The sequence below is a fragment of the Temnothorax americanus genome, unplaced genomic scaffold (assembly GCF_048541705.1).
Source record: "Temnothorax americanus isolate GAGA-0224 unplaced genomic scaffold, ASM4854170v1 Scaffold5, whole genome shotgun sequence".
Taxonomy (NCBI): domain Eukaryota; kingdom Metazoa; phylum Arthropoda; class Insecta; order Hymenoptera; family Formicidae; genus Temnothorax; species Temnothorax americanus.
Window position 1 is genome coordinate 3660300 of NW_027509657.1, and position 15599 is coordinate 3675898.

The 15599-nt window shown below is 36.3% G+C and overlaps 1 protein-coding gene and 1 pseudogene across 1 annotated transcript in view; one reads left to right on the forward strand and one right to left on the reverse strand.

The window, feature by feature from the left end:
• Positions 1 to 15599, forward strand: part of Mrpl52 (mitochondrial ribosomal protein L52) — a 245962-nt gene that overhangs the window by 105084 nt on the left and 125279 nt on the right. The gene's annotated exons all lie outside the window — the stretch shown is intronic.
• LOC143903919 (eukaryotic translation initiation factor 3 subunit H pseudogene) lies at positions 10199 to 10748 on the reverse strand (annotated as a pseudogene).

Below are 15599 nucleotides of genomic sequence, written 5' to 3' on the forward strand. Positions count from 1 at the left end.
TTCACATCTTCATGCCTTCTCCGAAAGGATTTCGTTATCAATCAATCTCTTTTAGCATTTTGTAGGCGCGCACAACATCAATCTTTGCAGAAGCATGCGTGGGCTCGCTTTTACAGTCGCGGTCTGCATTATACCATTACCATTCGTTCGTGAGACGCAGCTGTTAAATTTCAAAAGGTTAAACACCGTTTCGCTATGTCTTGTACTAGCGTAAAGAGCTCGCGATCAGAAGTTGCATTACCGATCTATAAAAACTTTTCTTCGAAATTGGTACGCTATCGTGCAAAGACTATAGACAGGTACGAATATAAAATTATTATCCATCTATATACTCCGATTATTTATACATTGTCGTCTATGATTGTAATCGTACCTCGCTATTTTGTCATTTTGCTGTTGACCAAGAGTGGCTTATAAAGGATTTATGAAGTCTCTCTCGTGATTTTTATTGTTTACCTGAACGTTAACTGTAAACATTTTAATGCGTAAAGAAATTGTTTTTGAATGAATTAAAAATTAACATCATATAAATAGAAACTTAAATTAAGTTCCAAAAATTCAATTTAATTAAAGAAAAAATTTATGTCAAATTAATTTACAAATCTTTTGAAATACAGAACAAAATGTTAATGCATATAAATTCATTAATATGGAATAATAAGATATATTCGTAAAACGCGAAATATTCTTTATGAATATAGAGTTTAATTATCGACTATACCAATTATTTGTTCATCTCATGAATTTTGATCAAAAGCTACAGTGTTACGCAATGCAGTCGAAATTAAATGCGTTGTGCATGATTAACATGCCATGCCTGCATGTGCATCGAATAACGAGAGTGTCGCTCTGCAAAACAGACCGCTCATACTTTTTTTCCACTATCGCGCACCAATTTAGCATATTTTCTTGATTCAGTTCCAACATGGCGCGTCGTTTTTAGAGTGATAATCGCGTTGGCGATCAATCAACTTTGCTCGTGATGGAAAGAAGAACGCAAATAAAACAACTTCCAACGAGGCGGAATAAAGCGAATGGAGAATAAAAGGGATAAAAAAGAGCAATGCGAGACGTATTTCTGCTTTTAAGACGCCAGTGCGACGACGAACATACCACATTCTAATCGTGACCGTTTGCATTTGGAATAATATATGTAATATTTAGCCTTCTCCCCGATATTATATAAGTGTCCCGATGATTACGAAAGCGTTCTGAGACTTTGCACACTTAACTTCATCGTATACACAAGATTCCCTAAAAATCTCATTTTAAAAAATTAAGACGATAAAAGCATGTTCAATCGTTAAAGAATACTTTGTAGTACACAATTGTTCCCCTCACGATTACAAAACAAGATATGTCACCTTATCCATTTCTACAATCGTGGATACAACAGGTGCATAAGATACTCTAAAAATCTCACGCTATTTCTATGAATAATGTTATATTCAGAGACCCGGACCGGGCCGGAACCAAAACCGAAACCGAAAACTGTACCGTAACCGGTATTTTTGTCGGACCGAAACCGTAGCCCATATAAAAATTTTATAAAACCTATAGGACCGGAATAATGGAACGTAATTTCAATACAAAAAGTAAGTTTGTAAAAATATAACACTTTATAAATATTGTAATATATCCCCGTTTGAAAAATAAGCAATTCGAAAATATACATATGTACAATAAAATATACAAATAAAAATCGATAAAGAATTGTTTTACTCAATTTAAATCTCTATTTATAAGAGAGAGAAATGACAAAATTAATACCAGAAGTTTTTTAAATATCGTAAGTAAGGTAAATATTAAAAAAGATAAATACACACTTTAAAATTTAATAATTATATATATAACATGATTTTATTTTCAAACATTTAAGAACGTGTAAAATCAAATTTTTGAATAACTTAACGCCAAATTCAAAATTCAGTTTGTATTCTAACGAAAAAACTTGTTGATCTGACGAGGACAACGATATCGCTGGCTAATATTATCGACTAATAACATTTTGTATTTATTATAAAATTCGTTACCTACGATCCTGTTAGTCTGTGGTGACCTACCGAAAGAGTGAGATCGCAGAAACTAAAGGCATCATATCTTCAAAAAAATTAAGACCAGAAGATAAAAACATAGAAAACAATGAAGAAATGACATCTACGTCGAAATGTCATCATTTATTATAATATATTATTAATTATTATATATATTTTATACAATCCGTATAAATTAAAATAAAAAATAAAAACATATGTATCAAAAATTAAGATTTACCACTTATAAGTACATATCCACACACGCAGTATGCATATATAAACAATTTAATTTAATAAAAATTTCAAGAAAATTTTAATAAACCGGAACCGGAAAAAACTGTAATTTGTGCAATACCGGTACTTATTTGTTAGCTAGAAAACCGAAACCGAAACCAAAACCGAAACCTTTATTAAAGATAACAATAGAAGCGAATTTAGAATTTTGGAGCTCCTTTTGCAAAATATTATCTATCGACGATGAATTATTCTAAAGAATACATTCGATGTACAATGTTTTTTTCTATTTTTTCATTGTAAAATAGTTGTAAGGTACGAATGTAGAAAATCGTCTAATAATACTTTTTACAGCTGCGCAAAACGAGCTGTTTAGAAGGGAGAAGAGCGAAATGCTTTTACGGTGTGTACTGACATCTTTCTCATTATCCTCGTATCTACCGCACCGTTTAACGCGTGCTTTACAGGGCCGTGTCGATTTCGATTTGGAACGATGGCGGCTCAGGGTTACACCTCGCGCGTTCGGCACAAATCGACACAAACATAGGGCCATTATGCGCCGACGAAACTGACACCGCGCATCGGTTCTCTCGGCGTTAAATTGTAACACGGTTATCAGCCGGAACATTCGACGTGGCCCGCGCGCATTCCCACGGGGTACGGGGTGGATGCCGAGAGGGCGGCAATGCTGGTGTGGCAGCATTTTTGTCGGCCGCGTATCATTATCGATTCATTTTTATCCACGGTGAGCAGCAACCGCGTGCATAGGTATGTATGTGCGTGTGTATGTATGTGTGAGCGCGCGTGTACGTGCTGTACGCCGCTCTTTACACGAACAGGAAGTCCGAGACTATTACACGGTACGGATAAAGCAGGCCTCGCGCTCTCGCGTATCTCGCTGGCTCTTTAAAGCACATATAATATCGCGCGCCGTTATCCGCCGATACAGCGCGCCTACCCGCGATTAGAGCTATTTTTGCGATAATGCTTTTCGTAATGGGGCCCAAAGAGAAAAAAAAGAGAAGCGGAGAAAGAGAGAGATCGAGAAAAAGTCGCGATGCTCGCCTAGAAATTACGCGCGTCCTTAGCGAAGTGTCATAACATTGTAAGAATTAGTTCAATCGCATTAAATATACAATGCAAATATTGACCGATAAGCTTCTGAAAAGTCGATCAAATAACATGTTTATAACATGGCTCTCGTGTACGAACAGCATTGAGTTACGACGATTAGTGAAGATCCGTAGACTGTTACAATCTTATTATTATTAAAGTATTTTCGCAATTCCAAAAATATGAACATAAAAGTTTTATATTCTGCTTAATATATAGTAGAGAATCGATTACACACATCACGGCTACGTTTATAACCGCGCGTTATTGACATTTTATGTTATATGATACAACAGAAAGTAAGGCTAATCTAGCGGTACCATCTAATCTAGATTTCCCAGAGTCGATTCTCGGCGAAGTCAAAGGCCAAGTAGCGTAAAGATACAAAAAGAGCGATGCGAATACCACCGAGAGAAGAGAGGATCGGGCTTAAACCTTTTAGTTGGATGTACGCCTACTTTGCCTCTGATTAATTTCGCGCGAAGGCATGAGTAACAATCCGGCCTTACTACTTGTCAGTCAGCCGCAGCGGTAGTCATGCTGTCTAACTACATATGCGAGGGAATGCTATATAGAAGACATACTTGTCCGCGATCTTAACGTACCGAGAATACGCTATTCGTAAACAAATACGCGATAATTCATTGCGTAAAACTCGATCAAAATTATTTTTTGTCATCCAAATCGATTTCAATTTAATTTTATCTAATTTTTTTAATATTTTCTAAAATCAAAATATTTAAATACACAAAAATTATACAATTATAACATAATATTATATATTAAACAGGGACCCGGACCGGGGGGGGGGGGGACTGGACCGATACCGAAACCGAAAACCGTAAACTGTAACCGTAAGAAAATTTTATAAAGCCTAATATAGAACCGGAATCGAAACCGGTACCGTTAAAAGTCATTATATCTTCAAAAGAATTAAGACCAGAAGATGAAAACATAGAAAACAATAAAGAAATAACATCTATCGTCGAAATATTTATTTATCATTTATTATAATATATTATTAATTATTATAGATATTTTATACAATCCGTATAAATTAAAATAAAATTAAAAACATGTGTATGTAATGTAAAATAAAAACATATGTATCAAAAATTAAGATTCACAATTTATAAGTATAATATATCCACACGCGCAGTATGCATATGTAAACAAACAATTCAATTTAATAAAAATTTCAAAAAAAACACTTCAAATATTTCGTTCAAATTTTGACGTGCAAACGACGTCAAAGTATCGCGTCATTGCACATAGCGGATTTCGAAAGTTTCGATTTCACGGGACGCGAGTGACTTAGTGGACTCGTGAATATGTTAACATGTGATGAGTCGAAATCACCCTTTCGCGTTTTCTATGAAATCCTTTGAATCCTCGTCTGATTTCCTCTTGCACGCGTAACGATATTATTTCGCACCGAATAAACTAAAAAGAGCTGATTGTTTACTACTAATTTTGATCTTCTGAATGAAACTTCCTTTGCACCATTAATATATTGTCTTCCTCCACGTAACTGATACAATGATAGAACACTAGCTTCTCGATAATGCTCACTTATTGGAAAAAGCATAAAGAAAGAAGAACCATTTTACGTTTTATATGTGTCCTCTTACTAATTAATTCTTTCAATCTTTAATTTTTGCTATTTATAACCATTTTAAAAGTATAAAAAGATGATATTATATATAAATGAATGAATATCAATGTTCCCCAAAAGACGTTGATATTTATTCATTTAAAATTAAATTTCAAAAAAGAGAAAAAAGATGATGAAAATTTAAAAAGTCTTATTCAGCAGCCGAGCCATTCGATATTGTATTATCTTGTGCACAAATATCATAATGTGTTCATGAAAGCAGACTCTTCAAAGAAGTTTAAGTTTCTTAATTTCTGTGGAGAAAACTAAATAATACATATGCCGTTCCTGTTTTATAAATAATAGATACGTAATAAAATCTAAGAGAATATCGCGAATTATAACAATCAAGTAAGATAAAACATTCGAAATCTGTTTGAATTTCATGTTAATTACGACGGTCGTGATGATCGTCAGCGAATTTTCGTGTTTGCCATCTCAATGAGGCTATAAAAAATGTATTCACGCCGCTCTCGCGAAACTAGGACTCCCGTCGTGCGTCAAATTATTCAAGGTGCTCCGCATGAGGACCGACAACGGAGAAACTATTTTCATACTCCAATAGCTGCATAATTGTATCCGTTCGAGTGCGCGTTTCGGTGTCGGTTCAAGAACTTATTCGAGCGGGTTAAGGCTAGGAATGGCAACGTACAACGTTACTATCGATACTTTGCTTTCGATATTGAATGTTAGCTAGAATTATTAAGAAATTGTTATAATCATCAGATTAATTCAAACAATTTGGAAATTATTATATTAACTCTTACAGCTTTTTTTTCGAAAACTGTGATATATAGCAATCTACTCAATATTACTAAAATAATTTTATAAACGAAAGAAACCGTAGTGTAAATTGGATATTCTATGCACCTGGAAATATTTTGAACTCGCTATTATCCATATACCCGGTATTACCGGAGTGCCAGCTCACGTCCGCGCGTTGTTTCATATACGAAATTACATTAACCGGCGCTAACTAATTCACCCGTGGGGAAGGAAGGGAGGGTCCGTTTCTTTTAGGACGATAACCACCGGACACGGGGCGGCAGTATTTAATACGAAATGACTTTATGTATGTGTGAGAGATCCGGGGGTGTGGGGCACGGTTGAAACGGCGCTAAGAAAACGCGAGTAATTAACACTCTCAAGCAAAATTTATCCGTCGACCTTCGACCGGAAGTCGCGGCGCTAACTTGCATATAGCAACTGCAGGTTAGTTACGAGATTCTCGACAAAGTCGTCCGGCGGTTTTCGCTTCGCGCAAACTGTGGTGCGTGACTACAAAGTGCCAGGTCTTCACATGCTTACAAAAAGTTGGCCACAAGCTTTACAAACAGCATTTGATTATTAATCTCGAGCGGACGAACGGTACACCGTTTTATACACGCAGCATTTATTTATCGTTCTTATAGACTTCCTGAATAAAAGCTTTACGCGCGACAGCAACTGTTGAAAGGTACTGTGTTGCTTGTACCGTGAGAGAAAGAGAGAGCTGAAAGGAAAATGAGAGCGATTGCTACGGCAATGTGTCTATTTGTGACACTAAGTATGCCTCTTGTCCTTGATTAATTCAGAACGAGAAGCAGACGTGTGTGATGTGGTTGAGAGGTGAGAGGAAGTAGGGTAAAACGATAATATTGCACCATATTACGGGATTTTATCGCACCATCAGAAATTTCTTAAAAGAATTTCAAAGATCCTTAGGGAAAATGCTTTATAAAAATTGAATATATTAATAAACATATTAGAGAGAGAAAGAAAGAGAGAAAATTGAGTAAAAAATAATATTCTTAATGTTATCGATGCAAAGTTAAAAAAGGAACTTGCTCATTCAACACTTCTACCGCGCGGACGATACATCCGGTTCACGCTCATCAAGGGTGAAGCGTGTAAATTCGCTTTTACATACGCGCTCGCGCGTATGCAAGAAGAACGCGGCGCGCGGTGGCGGCGCGTTGCCGGGCGGCCGCACCACCGATCTTGCAACAAATCTATTTCCACGGTGTGCAAAAACAGAAGACACGCCGTGCTGGGTAATGAACTAATCTTGCGAGGTTCACCATGGACGTGGCGGAGGCCGGCCGGCCGACCAAGGGAGGGAAAAAGGACGAGGGACGCAGGACTTTTGCCGCGGCTTAATAACATGAGTTTTTCCCGACTACTGGCCGGAGTAAATGCTCCGCGAGAGAACGGGAGAATCGTGAGAGCGCGACGCGGAGAGTGTATTCCATCGCTGTCGCCGCTTCGGTAAGCCCGCGATCATTCGACAATTGAAAAATTCGCCAAGAGAGAGCGGACTATATATCTGTAATTTTGTAAGGCTTATTTTAATTCGTGAAAGATTGGTCTTCCAGATCAGAATAAAAAGTACAGTTTAACTACTGTTCATTACTCAACTATAAGCTATGCGTATTTTTACTTCTCATTGCGATACATGTCTTTGCCGATAAATTTAGTTATTCGTGTGTGTGTGTGTGTGTGTGTGTGTGTGTGTGTGTGTGTGTGTGTGTGTGTGTGTGTGTGTGTGTGTGTGTGTGTGTGTGTGTGTGTGTGTGTGCATATATATACTGTTCTATATATATATATATATATACTGATATATATATATATATCTGATATATATATATACATATATATATATATATATATATATATATATCTGATATATATATATACTACATATATATACTGATATATATATATATATATATATATATATATATATATATCTGTTTTCAGAACTCTTCTCGATAAAAAGGAAAAAAATTCTTAAAGTAAAAAATTCAAACTTATTCTATTACTTTTAATCTTCCCATTATCGAAATTGAAGCTAGTGTGGGGATCCTTTGGAGGCCAAACATGTAGGAATAGCTCCTGCGCCCGGCAAGTTGTGGGTCTTCTGGATCGGAGAATCGCAAATATCGTTGGTAAATTAGTAGGGTGTTCCGAGCAATGAAAGCTTTTTCATAAAAAAAAAAAAAAAAAAAACAATGAGACATAATTGACGTGATTTCAGAACAGTATAATATATTTTACATTTCCAGTCAATCAATTGCTTTGTACGCGAACAACGCAACGATGTAAATCCTCCTGCGACTTATAACCCACATACTCGAGTAAATGCGTGCGGGTGTCCATAGATACGTACAAACGAGTCGATCGACATTTCTATTCGCGCGCTTCCGAAGCGCGCGATGTCGCAATTAAATAATGCATAATAGAGAACGCTTTGCTGTCGCAACCGCGGTGCCAGGTAATTAGAGGTATTTCGTTGACTAATTCTGAAACATCATGACGGTCTACGTACACTCGCACTCGCGCGAGCAATGTCGCTTCTAGACTCACTACGAGTTATATACCGCGTAGAATAAGTTTAATAACCACGCTGCAGTTGCTTCTCAGTCACCGGAGCACCGTCCGTCTGTCGGACTGTCATTATCCCGGCGGCGGGCTAACTCTCGCCCTTGCCCATAACCGCGCGAGTCTCCTCTCTCTTTCTCTCTCTCTCTCTTTCTCTATCCTCGGGATAATGACGGTCGCGAGGGTGGTCAAGATGCGGCATAATGCGTGACTGCTGCGTGGCGCCGCCCGTCACACCGCAGAATTGCGCGACTCGGAATTGTGCGCGCCGCACCGAGTGTTACGCGCGGAAAAAATCTCTCGGGACAAATCTAGATCCGCGACCGATTGGACGCAATCTGCGAATGTGCGTTGCGCCAAGCGGCGATTATCAGTTGACGTGCTGTAATTTCCGACACGTGAAACATCTACTACCGATGATTCACGCGGCAGATCATAGTGCGACTAATCGCGATTATAATTTATGTGGCAGAAATTAGATTGTGCGCAACGATGCAGAAATTGGTAAAAAAAAATTAAATTTTTCACCATTCCGTACACGATAGCTAAATTAATGTTCTACGTTGCAGAAATTCAAAAGTCCTCGAAAAACGTTGTAAAGTCTCGATTTTCTAGGTATATCTGGCCTCAGTAACAAATACGGTTGATCGAGCACATATATGCGTACGTGAGATATGTGAAGTTGGCACCCATACTTTAAAATTCAATAGTTCTGATTAGAGTTCCAGCTTCTTTTCGAACAGTTTAGGTGTATTTTTATGTTTATAAAAAGAGTTCCGGCGATTAACACTATAAAAAAAACAATTAAAAAATAAAGTGCTAACTTCACACCCAACTTTAAGACCAAATTTTTTTAAATTTTTTTCAAAAAGAAAAAATATAAAAGTGATTTTAAGCCAGAATAGTTATAAGTAGCTTATTTGATTCCTTTCAAAAAGTTCTAGAGTTTCTAATAAAGAAAAAATTGCAAAACCTTAGAATTGTTTTAAAAAATCATCGTCTAAAGTTACGCAAATGACGCTCACGGTAGATATTCGAAGTCGAATATCTTCTAAACTAGTAATCGAATCGCTTTCGACTATACATACGTATAATTTCTTTAAAACTTTTACAGATCTATCCAAAATTCCCATCAGAACGCCTGCAACTCTTCCACTAATTAGTGGCAATCCGACCACTAGTTAAGAAGATATTCGAAGATGTAACGGATGAAATTCAACTAAGTCCGCATAAAATTGTTTTAACTTCTATCAATTCCAAAATAAACATTCTGCTGAACACAGCCATTTAGTACGCTTCTTTTTTATTTTTTTTTTTTTTTTTTTTTTTTTTTTTTTTTTTTTTTTTTTTTTTTTAGATTACGCCTCTCGACGCACGAGACTCGTGCCACGAGTAACCGTGGCCCCCAGTAGTAGCCTTCTTTTTCTTCTTCTTTGTAAATTTTATGGCACCTAATCCCCCTCGGGGTCACATAACGGCCAAAAGTCAAAAGTAATAAATACAGACTCGACATTAATCCAAACTCGGCGCTATTTACATTAACAATCTTCAAAAAATATTCAGGACAAAACGTCCAAGCATGTCCACGGTCTCGACGAGACTTGCCCTCAGTAGCCGTGTCAAATTAAAATAAAAATAAATAGTAATAAGTTATTTCGTGAATGGATATCCATCTGTGTCAAACGCTTGTGCACGGGCACTGCGTTTCAAGCATGCCCGGCGCCGGGGGTCGACTCGCAGCGGTGGCGGGAATCGCGTCCGCTTCTCCCACGTTGCAAGGCCAGCCAACTTCGACTCCCCGGCTAAAGTAAAAGAAAACACTTATTTAATACGCAAAGCTTCTGGAGTAAACTCATTCTCCTTGTATATCTGTATCGCTTGCGAAGTGAGTCGGTACGCTTTAAGCGTCAGGAAACCCCTGGCAGATTTTGCGGTGTCATAAATAAGCACGACCGATTCCTCGATGGAAGTTTGGTATTGGTACTGCGACTCCAGCAGAGACAGATTCAGAAAATTGCCGACGCCTGCGCTCTGGTACCAACCGACGTGGAAGTGATCAACGTTCACCCATCTCAGTCTTCGCATCATGGCAAGCTGATACTCCTCCTCGTCCATGATCTCGTCGTTCTTAGGAAACGGAAAACAGTTGGTGATCTCCAGACGATTCTGCACGACCAGGCCGAGAAGAGCGCCCTGGGTGACCTCCATGTTGCCGGAAGACTCCTCGTGACAATGCTTCACGATAGTATCTTCATCACCACCAATCCGTCATATTGCACGTAGTCTATACGCGGCTCCGCCTCGGGAATCCTTCTCGACGTCGCCCTCGAAACCATTTTGACGGATCCAATCTTTTAATTGTAGTTCAAAGCAATTTTAACCTTTTGTCCTTTCTGCCACAATTCACAAAAGGTAATATAGCGAACAAATAATGTTCACATAATAATTTTAAATGCCATAATCACACTAATCTACCGAGCCAGTTAAAATAAATATTAAAATAGCTACTGTTGATGTTGTACAACAATTCTTTTGATATAACATACTGTTCTTCTCCTACTATAAATTTCACTGATTTCTCATCCTGAAAGTCAAATTCAACGGTCGAGTCTTCAAGATGTTTCACCCCTTTAAATACCATTGTGGATAATTGTATTTTCATACGTATTGTTTTATTTATTAGATCATAAAAAATTTCAAACTTGTAATGTATTATAAGTGTATCTGTGGAATGATACTGAAATATTAGATGTCGAGATTCTAATTACCTGATATATCACCCAAAATGGAATTTAATAATATAACTGATTCAGGCGGATACATTATAGTAGTGGTACATAAACCGCCAAATGTTTTACTAGTATACATATAAAATTCATTACGAACTTATTTGCGAAAATATATACACGAAAAGAACGGTTTATACCTAGAGTTAAAGAAGATAACATGCAATTTATTTACGCTCATGTATAAAGTAACCGTCGTCGATCACGCAGAAATTATTGATAATGATATATACTGATATATAAAGATAATGATGATAATGATATATAAAGCGTAAAATTCAACTAAGTCCGCATAAAAAATTTTTTTGAAAGTTTTAGGCGTTCGGATAAGAATTTTTGGTAGAACTCCAAGAGTTCTGTGTGAAAGAAATTTCTATGATCAAAAGCGATCCGGTCACTAAAAGATATTCAACTTCAAAGGTTTACCGTGAACGTTATTTTGATTTTTTAAAACAAGTTTTGCAATTTTTTACTTATCAGGAACTCTAGAACTTTCCGATCAAATGAGCTACTTAGAACTATTCTGGCTTAAAATGAGACTTTTTCAATTTTTTTTTTCAATTAAATTTTTTTCTATCAGGAATTCTAGTACTCGGCCAAATGCTTCAGATGAGCTATTCAGAACTATTCGATCTTAAAGTTGAGTGTAAAATTAGCACCCCATTTTTTAATTGCCTTTTTCATAGTGTCAATCGCCGGAACTCTTTTTATAAACATAAAAATACTCCTATACTCTTTGAAAAGAAGCTGGAATCCTAATCAGAACTATCGAATTTTAAAGTAAGGGTGCCAACTTCACACACCCGCCTACGTGTATGTGTATGTGTGCATGCCGGGATGTACGTTCGCATGCAATCGCAGTTACGACACGCGAGGGAAAGAAACGCACAAACTTGCTTACTTCCACAGTACTATTATTTGAATATCGATACTTCACTGTAGAAATTGATATTGTTTACACTTTATTTTAGCTACGTATTGATATCATCAGAAAAGTAGTGACGAATAAAAATATGTATATTAGAAAGTACCAGTTTCATGCAAATTTTTCGCGACTATATCCAGTATACTTTGATAATATATTTAATTTTACATTGTCATTATATTAGCCTTTAAATTCTTATCTCGCGTTTGTTCAGGAATTTATTTAAGCCTTTAACGCAACGCAATTGCAATCCTTGCCTCTGCTTAGGAATACAGGTGTGGAAATATAGCAATTGTAACAAAGTGATAGCTACATTGTATTATTACACACGTATTAAAAAAAAAAAAGTTAGATAGAAGATTAAAACAGTTATGCATTGGGTCAAAAATATTGTGATTTAAATGAATAAATGTGCAGTTAATTCTAAGTTTTCTTTGAATATCACGGAAATATGAGAGAAACGTGGAAACATATACCGCAACTGCATTAGTATAGCTAAATATGCGCGGAGTATGAATACAAATCCAAACGCGCGCTTGCAAAATGCCCTGCGGCTCCCGAGCCAAATTTTGCTGTTTTGCCTTTTACGGTTGCGATTTTAGTCTTTTAGCAACGCGGAAATTTCTTATCTCGTCGTTTTCATAAAAACGTTACATATCGCTCCGTTTACGCGGCACGTTGTATTTACGCGTGTGTCCCGTCTCTTGCAAAGAAATATTCGTTGCTGCGAGAATGCGTTATTAAGCGAACTACTAATACGGATTTAAGGTACATGAGATATATATATATAGCGAGAGAAAAATATAAAATAAAGATTTATATAATTTTATAATCCCACTCGCGCGATAACTCACTCATTGCATTATATGTTTGAACATTGACTATACCACAAAAATTGCGAACAAAAAGATACCTTAAGAGCATTTTGCAGTGTATTTTTTCACATTAAATAGCTGTAGACAATTCTATATGCATTCACAATATTTTAATTTCTCTATAGAGATAAAACGAAAATCTTCGCATTGCGAAGAAAAAATATTCGTTCTTTGCGTAGCGACTGCGTATAATTCGCAATGACTCGCATCGATCGCATGCCTTAATAAACTTAAAAATATCCGGGTAATCTATTTATAATGTTCTGAATTGATATCGAGACCACTGTGACGATAAAACTGAGAAGGATCCACGTGTACACGTATACACTGATATGAGAAGACATATCCGCGCTGATTGACTGTCTCGCTTACTATTGCCGTCTATAAACGTATGATAATGTGGACAATCTTGTATAGAAATAGATTAACTGTTAACAGACCGTACTAAAAATCGCTTTTTTGAAATTCAACATTTCAGATATTAATTTAAAAGAAAGTGATTGTTTCAATATCAAGTTGTGCGTATCTAGCAATAATTTTTCAAGACTAAACACTTATAAATTAACATAACTGTTACAGAAATGTATTCAATGTAAAAGTTAAAAATTTGTAAAAAAAAATTGTCACCGAATTTTTGTTCAAAAGGAAATTTTATCAATAAGAGTATTATTGAATAAAAATGCGTGACTCTTTGAGGACATTTTCTCGAATGTCTATATAATAAAAGAGCTATAAAGCCATTGCGACGAATCCATTAAGCAGATATCGACGCATATTGTGATGAATATGCTATATTTTCTATTTAATAATCAAACAAATAACTTTTAAGCGTTAAGAAACACAAGTCGTTATTATGACAAGTGAAATACGTGGACAAAGAGAAGACGCCTTAGCGGATAAAACTTAAAATACCGCCGGGAAGCGTCACTCTAGCCGATTTCAAGGTTTATTTAAATCGGCCGATTTAGAAGTATGTATATATAATTTGGGTAAATGTCATCACGACACACACACACACACACACACATTCAGATTAATATATGCTCCATATTCTAGAAGTAAAATTAAACAATGGATAAAATAAAATTAATGACATTGTTTTAAATTACATGTAACTATTTCCTGAATAATTATTTTGATTAACGCGGAATATCGAACAATTGTCTTCAATTGTATAAAGTTAGTGTGATTGTACTCAAGTTGATCTGCTTTTTCATAAGTTAGATGTAAAAGTATTTCTTTAGCAATATCAAAAAAATGAAATGTTAATCTGAGACCTCAGATGACCTGTCGAAAAAACAGAATGCGTAATGAGCACCTTGCGATACTTTATAATATACGCCTCTTTATCACGTAGTGTAGTCTAGATAGGTATTATTAAATAAAATTCGTTCCATCGGCGAACTAAATTAAATTACAAATCAAATAATCTGTTGTGTCACTGTATAAATTAATAATATAAAAGTTTAACGAGGAGTACGGGTCAAGTGCATGTTCAATCAAATAAACGCGGCGTGCATACTTAAAGCATTTTATATTACGCACAAAATGTATTTATTTATACACGAAATATATTTAATGTTTTAATGTTAATATTTTATTTCGTGCATTATTATTTAAAAAAATTCATTGCAATCAGCGCAGAATTCGAAGTAACATTGTGTAAAGAATTTGCATAGCTTGATAAAAAGCAGCTTCAAATTATGTAATTTCGAGATCTTTTAGTTATAGCAAAAACATTTTATATTTATTATCACAATAGCTGACAATGAAATATCTAAATAATCGTTTATTACCAATGAGTAGATACCGATGAGTAGATACCAATTAAATTTAAATTTCTAATACGCAGCTTGCGACAAGGGCGACGAACGCGTGTGGAACCGGACGCCTTCCGAACGAATACGGCTAATTTAAGCGCGACATCAAATAAACGCCGTAATTAACCACAAGCGTGATGCAAAAACGCCATGTTCCCTGCATCGAGTCGCATCATGCGTGCGAGATGCGCGCGCGAATGATAGCGTTTTAAAGGACGCGCTGGATGAAAGTTCGCGCATAAGAAGCGACCGTCGTAAAATCTCCCTCGCGATTTTCTCTCGAGCATACCGTTCTGAGAGGAGAGCACGTAGCCGACCAGGCTGGTGCGTGTGTTTCTGTGCGACGTGTGCATTACACCTAAGCTCGGTGGTACGTGTTTACACGACGGTGGTGCGGGTTCTCGGCAACCGCCAGTGAGCTTCGCTGCCCGCATGACTCCGATCCCACGTAAATCAAAAGTCCTCGAGAGCAAATGCCTTTTTCGCGTTCAATCGTTAACACTGTTTTCTCTTAAAAACTCTTAAATTTTCTCTTAAATTATTATTACGTATCTATTGTTTGTTAGTTACACACGAATTAATATTGTTTCGCGATTTCGTTTCAAAGAAGCTTTTGTTGTAGACGGAAAGTAGTAGTCTCCTCGTTTAGAATTTTAATACGGAATTGACATTGTACGTTGTATTGCTCAATAATTTTACTGATAAGCACAAATGTTTAAACTTTTAACGTGTTTATTACATTTCCTTCATTTATCATTTTTGTATGAATGTGTTAAAATTTTTCTATGTTATATCA